The sequence below is a fragment of the Heterocephalus glaber genome, unplaced genomic scaffold, assembly GCF_053883595.1.
Source record: "Heterocephalus glaber isolate CG9 unplaced genomic scaffold, H.glaber_assembly_v1.0 deba00001447, whole genome shotgun sequence".
NCBI classification, from domain to species: domain Eukaryota; kingdom Metazoa; phylum Chordata; class Mammalia; order Rodentia; family Bathyergidae; genus Heterocephalus; species Heterocephalus glaber.
In genome coordinates, this window is record NW_028258299.1 from 6671424 (window position 1) to 6685418 (window position 13995).

Below are 13995 nucleotides of genomic sequence, written 5' to 3' on the forward strand. Positions count from 1 at the left end.
CTCGCCCATTCGTCCACCCTCTGGTGAGGCAGGAGCCCTCTGAGACCCTGGGTTCTCCCTGACATGGAGGACCCCAGCCTTCGGCCAAACCCACCACTGGGTACACAAAGGAGGGACTTGGCCGCCACATTCCCTCTTGGAGCCCTCCAAGTTCCCAAGCTTCATTATCGAGCCCGCGACAGCCGATGCCAGGATGCGGGAGTCCCACCGGACCCACTGGGCCTACACCTTGCGCCAGGTGCAAATCCCAGCTGGCACAGCCCCTGGGAGTCAACAGTGAGTGGAAACTTCAGAAAGGGAAAAACTAATGGGCATGTTTTGCCCAGAGAAAGAAGAAAACAAAAAGCTTGCCATGGAGAAGAGAGCAGGTAAGCGCAGTCCCCTCCAAGTGGGCTCGGCGGTCCCGGCAGCCTGCACAGGGGCGGGGCACAGGGTGGGCTGGGGACCGGCCCGAGGCACTGGTGTTCCCAGCATTTGCGGCAAGAAGAGTCCCGGAGGCAGTAGAGAAGGATAGGTGCCAGCACCAAATCCAAGCCAGAGTTCGGCACAACCCATCTCCCCACACAGCCTTTTCCATGCAGTAGTCAAAACACCCCTTAAGGACTGACGAACTGATTCCTGGACTCCAGGAAGAAGAGTCTCAGCCACATGGCTGTTCCACCCCGGCAACCAAAGGCCATGTTTGCATGTGATTTGCACGTCCCAGGCTGTATTCTAGGCTTATTAGTCCCTGAGGAGGCACAGCCTGAAATGAAGCAGGCTCCAAGCTCTGCGGACCTCCCAAACCCCGGCGGGCACCACGGCACTCACCTCTGCCAGTACTTCCTCCCTGCAAGCTCAAAGTCCAGAGTTGCAGTCAGGCCGCAGAGGGAGTGGCAGGACTCACCTGCCAGGGTGTCCGTGGGGGCTGAGCTGGGGATGCTGACTCCAGTCTGACACGAGCAGGAGAAGCAGCCCCCAGCCTTACTCTCCCCAGACAACCTCTAGACCCTCAGCCCCAGGCTCCACCCTAAAGACTCTGTCCATGGATTTTAGGAACACTCAACCCCTCTGGGCTGGTTCCCTCAGGATCTCGAGAGAATACTGAATAATGACCAGTATGCAATGAGTCACCTGTTACGTGCCAACCCCCCACCCCAAGAACTGCCAAGTTTAATACCCGCAGGTAAACATCAGACAGGACAGCCCCATACACTAGCCTTAGGCAAGGGGCTATTTCCAAGCCTGAATCAAAGGCACACATGGTTTCTGTCTAAGGAAGGTCCTGCCTGGGCTGCAGCCTGGACAGAGCCCACAGGTCACTCCCAGGTCGGCCACATCCACACACAAGCTCAGAGCAGAGAGGCCAACTGGTCCCTGAGATGAAGATGCTTAGGTCCAGGAGCCTCACCTGCAACACCCACCCGCTGCTGCCCCTGGGAATACCGAGAGGACTCTTCAAGGTTAGTTATTCCAACCTCTTTGTTTTACAAATGAGAAAATTGAGATCCAGAGGGGAAGAAGCAGTGAGTGGAGTCAATGGCAAAGCCAAAGCCAAAATGTAGGTACCTGCTTCCAGACAGGGCTCCTTTCCCAGTCTGACATTGTTTTTCATTTCCACCTAGGGTGTGTAAGCTACTGTTGTCCATGTCACAACCACTGAGAGACGTGAGTGTAGGGTCTATACATCCCCTACCCTAAGGAGCACCCCCAAACCGCTACCCACACTTCCCAGGGGCATCTTGGGAACTGGGAGCAACTACCTTTGCATCCCAAGAGGCCAGGGTCCGAAGTCCATTCCAATGTGTGGCACTGGGGAGCTGCAAGACTCCCTTGTGAAGGAGGGATCCGTGGCCGGGGCAGCTGGAAGGGCAGGTGGGATGGAAGTGTCTTTGCCTTCAGTCAGTGAGGTCTGTGTGCCTACCAAAAGGAGGAGGGAAAACAGAAGGTTAGGCTACAACTGGCATCCACAAAACTGCTGCACAAGGGAGGACAATGGGGTGAGGTTCTAACCCCTCGTGTGGTAACCAGGCAGAGAGGCAGGATTCTCCGATCCTGCCTGCCAATCAGCAGATGGCCTTGCCATGGTGCGTGCCATGCCTGACCCTGCACCCAACGTGCCCCTTGCACAATTATTAGCCAATAGCTATGCAGTGTCACACCTAATAAAATAATCAAACAGGGAGAAACAGTACTAGGCCAATCAGGTGCCACCCAGCTAACAGAGGAGGGATCACACCCAAGGCTTGGGACCTGGGGTGAAAGAGCAGCCTTACAGGGCCGGGAATTTAGCTCAGTGGTTCCGCTGCCTGCCTCGAAAGCGCAAGGACCCGAGTTCGATCCCTGGTACTAAAAAAAAAAAAAGCAGCCTGACAATGGATTGGGCCAGCACTGGAACACATCAGACCTATGCAACAGAACCAATCTCTGGGCTCCCTAATCCTTGCTCCCTCCAGATCTTCCCTGGGCCAGGTCCTGGCTGCACCCATGACCCTCGAGTGGCCTTATGGGAGTCTCTAAGAACACAATCAACTGGTATCTCTGAAGCTACCCAGGATGATGGATCTGGTTTCTTCTCTCTTCTGTGCCCCCGATCCCAAAACTCTGCTACTATACGATTTCATCTCATAAAAAAGAAAAGAGGAAGGAGGCAGCTGAGATTCATTTTTGATAGGTGTTGGGCCAAAAAAAGTGACCGAAGAAAGTTGGTGCCCTGCTACCAGCAACCTTTGTGTCAATTCAAGCAAATATTGTGGTATTTCCATGGTGATTCCTGTTTTGAATATCCACTACACTCACTTTTTAAAGGGCTTTTCCTGTTTGCGTTTCAACTTCAAACCTGTAAATATTTTCAGCCTTTTTAGGAAAAAAAAAAGAGCCTATGTGCGTGCAAACACCGACACACTACCGATGTCACACTCAACCTTGGAGATGTGAGAGCAGGAAGCAGGGGGCTCTCTGGGCTTTCTTACGCCAACCCTGCTGCCTTCGGAGCCAGTGCTGAAATTCCAGTCCCTCCCTTGCCCCCTTGCCAGGGGACTGTAGCGTCCCCGGTGGCTGTGAGCTGGCTTGGTCCCTATGGCTCGAGTGGGCAGCTGCCTGGCAGGATCTCCAACTTGGCTCCCCTCCCCCATCCCCAGGGCCCTCCGAGTGTGTGAGCCTCTCCTGTCCTGCCTCCCAAGTGGGCCTACGAGGAAGGAGAGCTGGCTCTTTGAAGGCACCAGCTCTTCAGCACCAGTTCCTCCCCTCTGCTGGGGCAATGCCACCAAGGCCAGCTCCCTGGGGCGGGCGTAGGGATGGATGGTGACAGCAGTCCAGGGGTGGATTCGCCTGGCTCCCATCCCACCCTTCAGCACCACACAGGGTTAACAGCAGGTTTCCTGGTTTCCATGGATTCCCGCCAGGCCCCTAATGTGAGTTTCGTGTGATTTGGGGGAAGTGGATTTCCTTTGTTTTCCAGTTTGGGAATATTTTTTTCTTTAAAAAAGAGGAAAAAACACTTTAATGGGAACTTCAGGGCCACTGGGAGACTCACTCCTTTGGGCTCTGAAACTCCCTTGCCTATTAGAACAGAATCCCGAAAAGACCAGGCACCCCCACACCAGCAAAAGGCTCCAGGCTACAGGAAGGGGTGCCTCAGACCACTGACAGCTCCTGCCCCCTAGTGCACCCTCTTATGGGGGGGGGTTCTTCATGCCAGTATCCCATCAGAAAGACCAGCATCTTACACAGCTGACACTGTGCCCTTCCAGCTTTTCAAAAGCGACATACTCGTTTCCCCAGAAAAAAGGCCAAGGGAAACACTTCCACTTTCCCGATTCTGAAGCAGCTAGGGGACTGGGGTCTGACCACACATCTACTGGGAATGACCCAGTGTCTCGTGTCCTGGTTCCAAAGGGGTTCCAGATCCTGGGGGCCTCATCTGACCTCTTCCTGCTAACAGAGGGGACTGCCCAGGACACAGGGAGCTTCTCGGCCTTGGCAGCAAGAACAACCAGACCAAGGGTGTGACCCGGCCTCCCCATCTCAGTCTTCCCCATTCCTGCCATCCCCCAGCCCTGCCAGGGTGTGACCTTAGTCCGGGACTGTCCCCAACCAAGTGGCCTGACCCATTTGCCAAACCAGGGCACAGGCCCCAAGGCCTTTCCTGCACCAGAACCCTCCCACGGCCCAGGACCCGGGCCAAGGCAGCTGCACAAACCTCGGTACAGAGCCCAGTGCGTGGATCTCTGACCACGCTCAGCCTCAGGCTGAAGAGGTGAAAAGCCAAATGCAGTTACAGAAATAAGCCGGAGCCAAGGATCAGAAGCCATGGGTCTGAGGCCCAGCTCTGCCACTTAATTCTCATGGACCCTTAGCCAAGCCAGCTGATCTCCCAACAGCTCAGTTTCCTCGCCAGGTAACTGGAAGAGGAGGGAGAGGAGAGGATCCCTCTTCCCCTCCCATCTAGCAAGCTGTGGGGAACAGGGGATATGGAGGGGCATGAATGACAAGGTAGCCTTCTCCCATCTACCCCAAGCAGGCCTGTGTGCCCCTCTCGGCTGCTCCCTGTCCATCCTTCATCGTGGTATCTAAATCCAAACTGGACCAAAGCAATTTGTTCACGAGCCTGTCTCCACCATCGGACTTTCAACTCCTCAAGGGCAGAGAGCAGGTCTTAATTATCTTCCAGTCCCCAGCACTTAGCACAACAGCTGGCCCACAGTGGGTGGTATAAGTGTCGGTGGAACTGAACTAGTCCCCGACTTCATGTCAGAATCAGATGGGCCCAGCTTCTCCCTCTTCTCCGACAGAAGACTTCTTTGGCTAATTTTACGCTCAGTCCTCTTTCACTCCCTCAACCCCCAACCTGCATCTTGGTCTCTTCCCCTCCTCCTCTGTGAATTCACAACTTTCAGGTGAAGGGGACCACTTGATCCTTCTCCAAATGACTGCAAGAAGAACTGTCTGGGCACCTACTGTCTGCCAGGGAGCATGCTGGGAGTACAGTATGCACCAGACGAGTGATTTTCACCCTCTGACAAGGGGCTTACTGAAGAATTAATGATATTAACTAACTAGATGCTGTTTGCCAAGCTCTGTGCCAGTGCTCCACACACGCGGTCCTGCTGAATCTTTAAACACAAGGGCAGGAACGATTATGGTCCCAGAGGAAAGACTAAGGGAGCAAGCACAGAAATATGAAGTGACTTGCCAAAGGTCATATGCTGCCAGGCCTGCGCTGGAAGGCTCCAAAGCCAACTCACTGTAAGTTCCTCCTTCCTCCCCACGTGATCTCAGCCCCCACCCTCACTGGATGCTACCTCCTCCCCCTAATCTCAGTTCTCCCTGCCACCATCAGGTCTCCAGCAACCCCCCCCAGGTCCACCCAAATGCACTCAGAGATCACAACCAAAGATAATGGCTGTGACCAGGTGCTGAAGTGGGGGTAAGACCTGGGGAGCAGGAGGAACCCCTGAACCTACCTTATAAACAGGGTCTCAGCTGGGGGCATGACATCACTACCTGGTCTGGGGACACAGAAGGAACCCAGGAGAAGGCCACTTTATGTCAAGAGGTCCCACGGGGATGGGACAACTTCAGGAATCTCTACTGCCTCCCTGCATGGGGACCCCCAACCAATCTGCTCCGAGACTTGGGGCTGGGGAGCAGGACTACAGGGGCGAATGTCTACACAGCCAGGACACCACCCATCATCTCTTCAAAGGCAAGAAGACACCAGGAGATGGCGGGGAAAGATCTACATTCATGAAGAGAGATGTGGAAGCTCAGCCAGGGTGGGGAGAGGACAGGGCACTAATGAGCAGATTTCATAAACCACCTGGAGTGAACAAAACAAAAACACAGACATACGCGTTGCCCAACTCCAGGGCTGTACGGAAAGGGGGGGAAAACAATAAAAAATCCACATCTTAATACAAAAATCCTACATGATGTGTTGTGGCACGAAAGTGTTTTTCACTGCATTTTTCATCTGTGATCTCACACGGCCTACGATGGGTACGCCCAGCGCAGCAGGTATTTGATGGTACACAAACAGAGCAAACACATACACAATTAACCAAAACAAGGACAGTAAATATTCAAATGGGTCCAAGCTGGCATCTCATGGCTTCAGGTGGCCCCCGAAAACTTGCATCGGCTCTGAGAATGGGGCCCTTTAGATTTCTGAAGGAGATAAATGGGCCAAGAATACAGTTCAATTGGAAGGAACCAGAACCCCTTCAGTACAGCTCCCAGTCAGCCGCTTCCGTGGCCTTTCTGCCGATGGGGACAGGGAGGGGACCCACAACCCAGAGGCCCTTCCTATGTGTCACTCACCCTCCAGTCACTATCTGTCTCCTTCTGGTTCCACCCCTCCCCCCTTTTAATTGTTGGATGAGTTTACAGAGTTGTGTGCCAAAAACAATCAACTCTAGGGAACAGAGTTACACAGAAAAGGGCGTGTCGCCAGAGGGAGACGGATATCCATGGAAACCACCACCTTTTCATGACAGCCTAGGTGAAGCTCGGGTGAGGTGGATGGTGTGGGGGTGGGGAGAGTCACTCCACCCAGAACAGGGCCCTGGAAACGGCTGGGGTCACTGATACACACACACACAGACACACACACAGCACGTGCCACCCCAGCAGATCACTGGGCAGCAGGCCGCACAGTTTAAGTGCACAAGCTCTGGAGCCAGGCTGCCACTCCTGTGCTGCTGTGTGACTCTGGATAAATTACTTTAACCTCTCTGTGCCTCAGTTTCCCTAACAGTAAAACAGATAATAATAGTTCTTCCTCAGTATAATCATGAAGATTAAGTGATTTATTGCATGTAACATGCTCAGAAAAGTACCCAGCACATAGTATGTGCTATAAAGCATTTGATAAATCAAAAAGCCTAAATGAGGTGGGGAGGAGGTTTCTAGTTTCTAGACTCTGCCAGTGTAAAGGAGGAAAAGAATAATCATTTATGTTTATTAACCACTGTGTACTCGAGATTTTAATACATCAATACATATAATCATCACAAGAACTCAATGAGGTAGATGATTATCCCTACTGGAGAGCTGGGAAAGCAAGACACAGATAGGACCCACCCAAGGTCAGATACTGGGAAATGATTTGAACCCAGGACTGTGTGTCACCACCTAATCACCTCACTGCTCAGCCAGGGGAGGGAGAGGCTTTCAGGTTCTCTCTGCCTGACTTCCCAAGGTAATAGAGGAAAACAAGTCCTCTGCACCAGCGACTGCAGATGGAAGGGACAAAGGGCAGGAAAGAGGAGACACAGCCACCTGGCCCAGGTGTCCTGATCCCTTCGAGTTCCTATCCCAGTCCTGGTCCTAGGAGATAAAGATGTGCTTGGAACCTTCCCCCTGCCCAGCCAGGCATCTCCAGAATCATGGGTCTCTGGGGGGAAAGTGGCAGCATTAGGGCCCACCTCCCAGCAGTGGCGGCTGAAGCCTGGAAAAGGTCCTACTTCTAAGCCAGAGCCCTGGAAACCTGATTTTCCACTTTCCAGGAACCCAGACAGATCCTGGAGGGGAGGACAGGGGAGGACAGGGGAAGATTGTCTGCCTCGCGATTGCAAGGCCAGGCCCAGGGAGCCTGGGAGGCCCTGAGCTGTAGGCCAAGGCTGCCTGCACTGAGAGCTTCTGGCATCACCCTGCTGGGAGACCAGGCTTGGTGGCTCAGCCCTTTCGGCCATCGACCACCCAAACTCATTCAGATATTTCCTCTCTCCCTTGCTTTTTTAAAAAAATTTAATGTTCTCTATAATTCATCCATCCCAGAAGATAATCGATAGAGCCCGTAATGAAAATCTGAGCCATATTTTATGATCTGCTGCAAACAGAAAGGGCCACATCAGCAGGTCCGGTTTCAGCTCTCCCTATCTGTCTTGCCCACTGCCCTGGGGATTATTTCCCCTGCTGGCCCTGCCCACAGTCCCGCACCCAGAACTCTGCCCTCAGCCACATGAGAAGGGTCATGACCCCAGCATCACCCCAACACTCCCTCCACCAGCCCAGTCGCAGGGTGGTCACGGGCCACAGCAAGGTCTTCCTGGCATGGTTCCCCAACCCGGCAGCCCTGTATCCTGATCCTAGATAACCACAGCCATCTTCAGTCAGGCTCCTCCTCGAAGCCTGAAGACCCTCACTAGGACCAGGAGGCCAGCTCCGCACCATGGCATCCCCTCCAAGAAAGGCCACCCAACCCCTGGGAGTGTCAAGGGAGGCTCCAAGATGAACCTCGGGCCCTCTAGTCCATGGAGAGGGAGACATTATTACTCATTTTCACTACCTCAAGCAAGTTTCTTCCTCTCCCTGGTCTCCAGCTGCCCCTTCTTGCCCCTCCAGAACCCACTGGGGTTGGGGACAACAGAGCTCTGCCTCTTGCCCTGGCTCTTCCAATGGGAGCCAATCATCAGGCCACACCTTCTCCTCCCAGAATGCCTCACTGCCTAGCACCAATCAGAGAGCACCGCAGCACAAGTGCCAGGAAGAACAACCCCAGCAGAGCCAATCAGAGCCCAGAGGGTGCTCCTAAACTCAGACCAATAAGAAGAATGGGATTTGGCCACATCATGGACTACTATGCAGCCATTAAGAGACACTTTCAAAAAGCAGAAAATGTTTCGGTGAAAAACCTCAGGTGTTATTCAGCTGGCTGCTCAACAGAACTTTTGGTACTGTCCAGTACAGCATTCACAGGCCACATGTGGCTACTGTCCACTTGGAATATGTGAATACAATAGAGGAAGTGATTTTAAATTTTATTTAATTTTAATTAAGTTTAAAAAGCCACATGTGGCCAGAGGTGAACTGAATTGGACAGATTTAGATAAATAATTTCATCAATGTAAAAAATTTTTCTTAATAAAAAATTATAAAGCCATTACCCCAAAGTCATAGGGATAATCATTATTAACTATAAAAACAGAAATAGTTAATATTTAAGTGTGTTCATGCCAGGCTCCGTGTTAAGTATTTTATGTGGATCATCACACTGAATCCTCACCAGTTGATAAGATATATATGACCATTATCCCCAATTTATAGATGAGGAAACTGAAGTTTTGAAATATTAAGTAATTTACCCAAATTCACACTGCTGGGTGGCAAACCGGGTGGAGGTTACAAGCAGGTCTATCTCTGTAACTCATACTTTTAGCTATCTTTTTTTCAAATTTTAGACTTTTTATATTTTCCAGCTAGCTGTGAGCATTAATTATAATCAAGGAGAAAACATATTTTTGACAGATCCTAAGAGGGAAGCAATTCTTTTTTTCCCAGGAACAAAGTATATGAAGTTTCTGGGGCCTCTGTCCAACTGGGTGCCTGGCTGGTGGGTGGAAAAAGGAGCCAGCCTTGAGGTCCCCTCCATCCCATGGCTCCTGCTGCCCCGGTGCCCTGCATACAGGAGGCCCAGAACCCACAGAAGATGCTGCCAGTGGGATCCAGCTTCCTGCCAGCCCCACCCCAAGTCAGGGCCCAACAGGTTTCTCAGCAATTTTGCAACCCTCCGCCAGGTCTCCACTGCAAAGGCAGCTGGCCATGGGCTGTGTGTGAAGTCAGCACACACCTCCCTCACGGCGGACCAACCTCCCCCACCTTCGAGAAGACCGTGTGCTTTCGGAACAGTCAGAGATGCCAGGCCAGCAACCAGGCCTGGCTACGCTGCCTGCCACACACACGGGCACGGAGAGATTTGTTCTCCCCAGAGGGACCCATGTCGCCCCCCACTCACTCCCTCTTGGGACTGCTTCCACATTTAGAACAAGGGGACAAAGAAAATTACCATCAATGGTCAGAATCCCTCAAAAGCACCGAGCCAGTTAGAAATGGAATCAAAGAAGATTCCGGGTTGTGTCTGTTTGTTTTCCTGAGAACCGACTTGAGGGCAGGGGACAGGGAGTGGCTGCCCCACTTGGTCTGCCTTCCATTTCCCCCTGAGATGTACAGACTGTTCTGATTTCGGTGGTGGCGGGGCAAGAGGGGCTATAGGCAGGAGGATGAATGTCCTTACTTAGAAGGTTTTTTATTATTATTATTATGGATTTTTGGTTCCATGCTGTCTGCAATTCTCTGTCATTTCCAATCTACCTTCGGTTACCCTTGGATTTATATATTTATTTTTTGGGTTGGTTTCAGGTGTTTATAGTTTATCAAACAATCAGCCTTGTTAGGTACACTGGGTGTTTCCAGAAATTACATCACAAAAAATCATGCAATTAAAGCGTAAGGGAAAAAAAAACAGAGCTGTTGCTTAATTTGGTATTTTAATTAGCGACTTATTGTAAAGGTAGATTTTAAAATGGAGGCGCCTAAGCAAAGCTAGTAAACAAGTTCTTCTAATGAATTAATTTTTCCTCCTTCCTTCTCTTCCTCCTAACTGGCCCAACTAGATTTTCTCTAGAATTTTTCTGTCCCCCTTTTCTCTATTTTATTTCTTGATCATTGTCCAGAACACGTATTAGAAAAAGAACTTTCTGGAATAATATCAAGAGCTCTGGCACCCCTGACTCTCATGGGAGCCCCAGCCTATAGTTTTCCTGGTGAGGGTGCTGGCCAAGGGCCCAGCCCCAAGTTGACTCTCATACTCTGTCCCCCTTTGCGCCTGCCCAGCCCCTCTCAGACCCTTGTTCCATGAGAGCGCCAGTCTCAGAAAGGGGCACACAGAAAAGCTCAGACTACTTAGTAGTGCTGACCACTAAGGCAATGGGGCAGGGTGGAGCCAGGTGCCACTTGGAGCCCAGCAAGGATAAGGTGAGGAGACCTGAGAGAGAGGAAGGCTCAGGCAGTTGTGAAACCCAAGAGCCCTGGGGTTGCTTGGAGGGAAGAGGAGAAGGGGCTGGGGATGAAGCAAAGGTGGTTGGTCCGTAGCCAGGGAGAGAGATGCTGAAACTAGAAGGGTCTGTGGAGGTCACAGGGCAGCCCAGAGAAAGGACACACGGATCGGTGCAGGCACCTCGGAGGGGTTGAGCCAGGCCACCATGCTAGTGAGGCCCCCTCAATGGGCCCCAGTCCTGCTCCTTCCCTCCTAGAAGCTTCCCAGCTTGAGAGGAGGGAGGGAACGGGGGTCTCCACGCCCAGGTCCCAGAGAGCTGGTTAAGGGCGTGGCGGAGCTTCTCTGCCTTCTGCACAGTCCTGCCATCCTAGGGAGGGCAGACTTGTCCCCAGCTGTCCTACAGAAGGGAGGACCTCAGAAGCTGCCTCTGTGGCACATCAAAAATGGAGACCCCCTGAGTGCCTTGATGTCCCTCGTCTCTGGGGACTGCCAGAGCCCTTCTGATACCCAGAGGTGTGGCCAGTTTAAGGAGGACAGGGTGTCCACCCGGGGCACCAAACAGGAGCATGACTCGTTCCTAGTGCTGTCACCTCCCAAACCAACTCAGAGACAGCATGGAGGACAGGTTTGTTGTAGGGACATCTTTGGGGCAGGTCAGGGCATTCGGCATCAGGAGCAAACCCCACAATGGCCCCCAGATTGAAAAGTATGAAGAATCAAAACGGAGGCCAGAGCAGGGCTGTCATTTAAACTGGATCTCCCTGGCTTCTGACACTAAGCCCAATGTGAGACACATACACACCTCAAGTGATGGCAGGTGGCCCCTGGACCACACTGGTGAGGCGCTGGCCAGGCTAGAGCAGCCTCTAGAACACCTGGTGGCAGACTCTTGGCCCCCACTCACTAAGATTCCCAAAGAAAGGAAGGAGGGAAGGAAGGAAGGAAGGAAGGAAGGAAGGAAGGAAGGAAGGAAGGAAGGAAAAGCCAGAGAGGAAGGGGATGGACGCCATGTCATCGTGCACCGGTGGGAACCCAGACCCAACCCCATGACAGATCCTGCTGGGTTCAGCTTCAATTGGAGAGAAAAGCTCCCATCAAACATAGGCCCGGCAGGGATGCGGGCACTGAGATTAGGAATTTGGAAAACCATCTGAGGAACCCGGCCCTGGGAAGACAGCAACAGGATTTAATACCTGATCCCGGCTGTCTGGTAAACACCCTGAACCATGCCCACACTCCGTTAGGCACCCCCGGATCCTCAGGTGTGCCGGCGACGGGCAGGTAGAGACAGCCGTGGGCAGAGACAGGAAGGGAGGGAGTGTGGGCTGAGGAGGGGGTGGGGGCGAGGCTGGCCTGGGAGGAGGAGATGGGTGGCAGCCAAGCCAGACAGTCAGTGAGACAGCTGACAGGTGCAGGAAGGGGGCGGGGAGAAGGGAAGGTGAGTGTGGGGCTTTGGAACACGCAGGGGGCGCCGCTGTGCCACACCCCTGGGGCTGGGTGGGGAGAGAGCAAGGGGCAGAGCCTTGTGGGCAAAGACCTTGGCATCCTGGCCTCCCTTTGTCCGGGTTAGAGACACTTGGCTCCCCCAAGCCACACAGGAAAGGCAGCAGGTGGCATTCTGCTTCCAAAGTTTACTGTGGCCAGACGGGACAGCAGGCTCTGGTGTCCTCTGGGGTCACTCTCTCCCCAGCTCATGCACACGCACCCCATGCCCAAAATAAAGTCAAACCAGGCAGGATGGAGCTTCACAGGTTGGGGGACACGGGAGTGGGGAGTGGCAGGGAGATGGGGAACACGGCGGCTGCTTAGAGAGGACTTGACCCCCAGAAACGGTAGAAATGAGGAACCAGGGAGGACCCCTGGGGCTCTGACCCCAGCCCTGGGTGGGGCTAAGAGAGCTGGCAGTTGCCTGTGTCGAGGCCAGGCACTCCTTGAGCCACCTGCACCCGCAGGCCCAGTGGGCCACCCCGCTAATCTGCTTTTCCCATTTCCGACTGCTCCTTGAGTAATTACAGTTTTGGGTTGAAATCCATTCCTAGTGCCACCCCCTTGCCTGGTGCCCTCTGTAAATCCTTGGGCACACAGTGGTGCATCTCCTTCCTCTCAGAGACTCGGAAACAATTTCCACGCTAAAGGACCCACCCTCTGTGGTCTTTCAGCTACGCTCTCCACCCTGCCCTGGCCTTGGTGGCCTCCAGCAGCTCAGTGTCTCCCTCTCTGCCCCTCGGCTACCAGCCCAGAGCCACCAGGGCCTCCCGGGTGCCCGGCAGCAGAGAAAAAGGAGGCTCCAGGCTCTGTATGAGGCCTCATCTCCCACACATTCCCTAAGCCCCATGAGCCCAAGAAATCCCATCCACATCCCTTGATCCAAAGGGTCCCGCAGAGGCCCAGATGGAGGCTTCTTCTCCAGCATCAACCACGCAGAGAGCCCGCCCAGCTGCTGGAGGCTGGTGCAGGGCCTCTGCTCAGGTCAGGCACCCGGAGAGGCTGGGGCCTGTGTCTGCCCTGCTCTGCCCCAGTGCCAAGTTCCCTGTGACCCAGAGCCCTAATACCCGGAGCTCAAGCCATCAGCTGTCAAGGGTGTCCCCGGTTTCTGTGACAGACCCCTGCAGTCCTGCCACCGTGACCTGGCCAGCATCAGCAGTCTGACTCTTCTCCTGACACCCGCCCCTGTCTCTCACCCCACCACAAGTTCGCACTCACCCACAGCCCCCATCCAAAGGAGACAGAACACACCAGAAAAGCCTCACAAGACCTAAGTTTGGGGCTGGAAACCAGCAACACCGGCTCACCATTTATTTCCCCCACACCAGGCAGGCAGCCAGAAAACCCTGGGCAATACATGCCACCGACTCCTCCAGACACTAGAACACTTGTTCGGCTCCCTACCCTTTGGAATCGGGTCCCCTGTGCATCCCTTTGGGCCATTGCTGCCGATAATTTTTCAGAGATAAACAAACCGGTTTGGATAAAACAAGATCCAACCTGAATTCTTCAACCAAAACTCAAAACGAGCCTTTCCTATGAGCATTTTCATGCCCTCTCCAGCTTCCTCTACCATCATTGAGTTGCCTAAAATTCAGACCGCTCGGTTTTTTACAAATTCAGTCTTCTAGCTTTTTGGTTCACGAATACCACCACCGCCATGCCTGGGACTGACCATCTTTCTGGCCCAAGGAGCCTGGGTCAGAGGGAAGATTGGGGAAGGCGAACATGTTCAGCCATTGCTCCCCTCAACC

At 53.2% G+C, this 13995-nt stretch overlaps 1 protein-coding gene across 12 annotated transcripts in view; it reads right to left on the reverse strand.

The window, feature by feature from the left end:
* The window catches only part of Casz1 (castor zinc finger 1), a 150243-nt gene that overhangs the window by 109995 nt on the left and 26253 nt on the right, over positions 1-13995 (reverse strand). For all 12 annotated transcript variants that reach the window (XM_087214440.1, XM_087214434.1, XM_087214442.1 and 9 more), the window contains one exon: positions 1743-1899. The gene's annotated coding sequence lies outside the window, so the exon portion shown is untranslated. The remainder of the gene's footprint in view (positions 1-1742; positions 1900-13995) is intronic.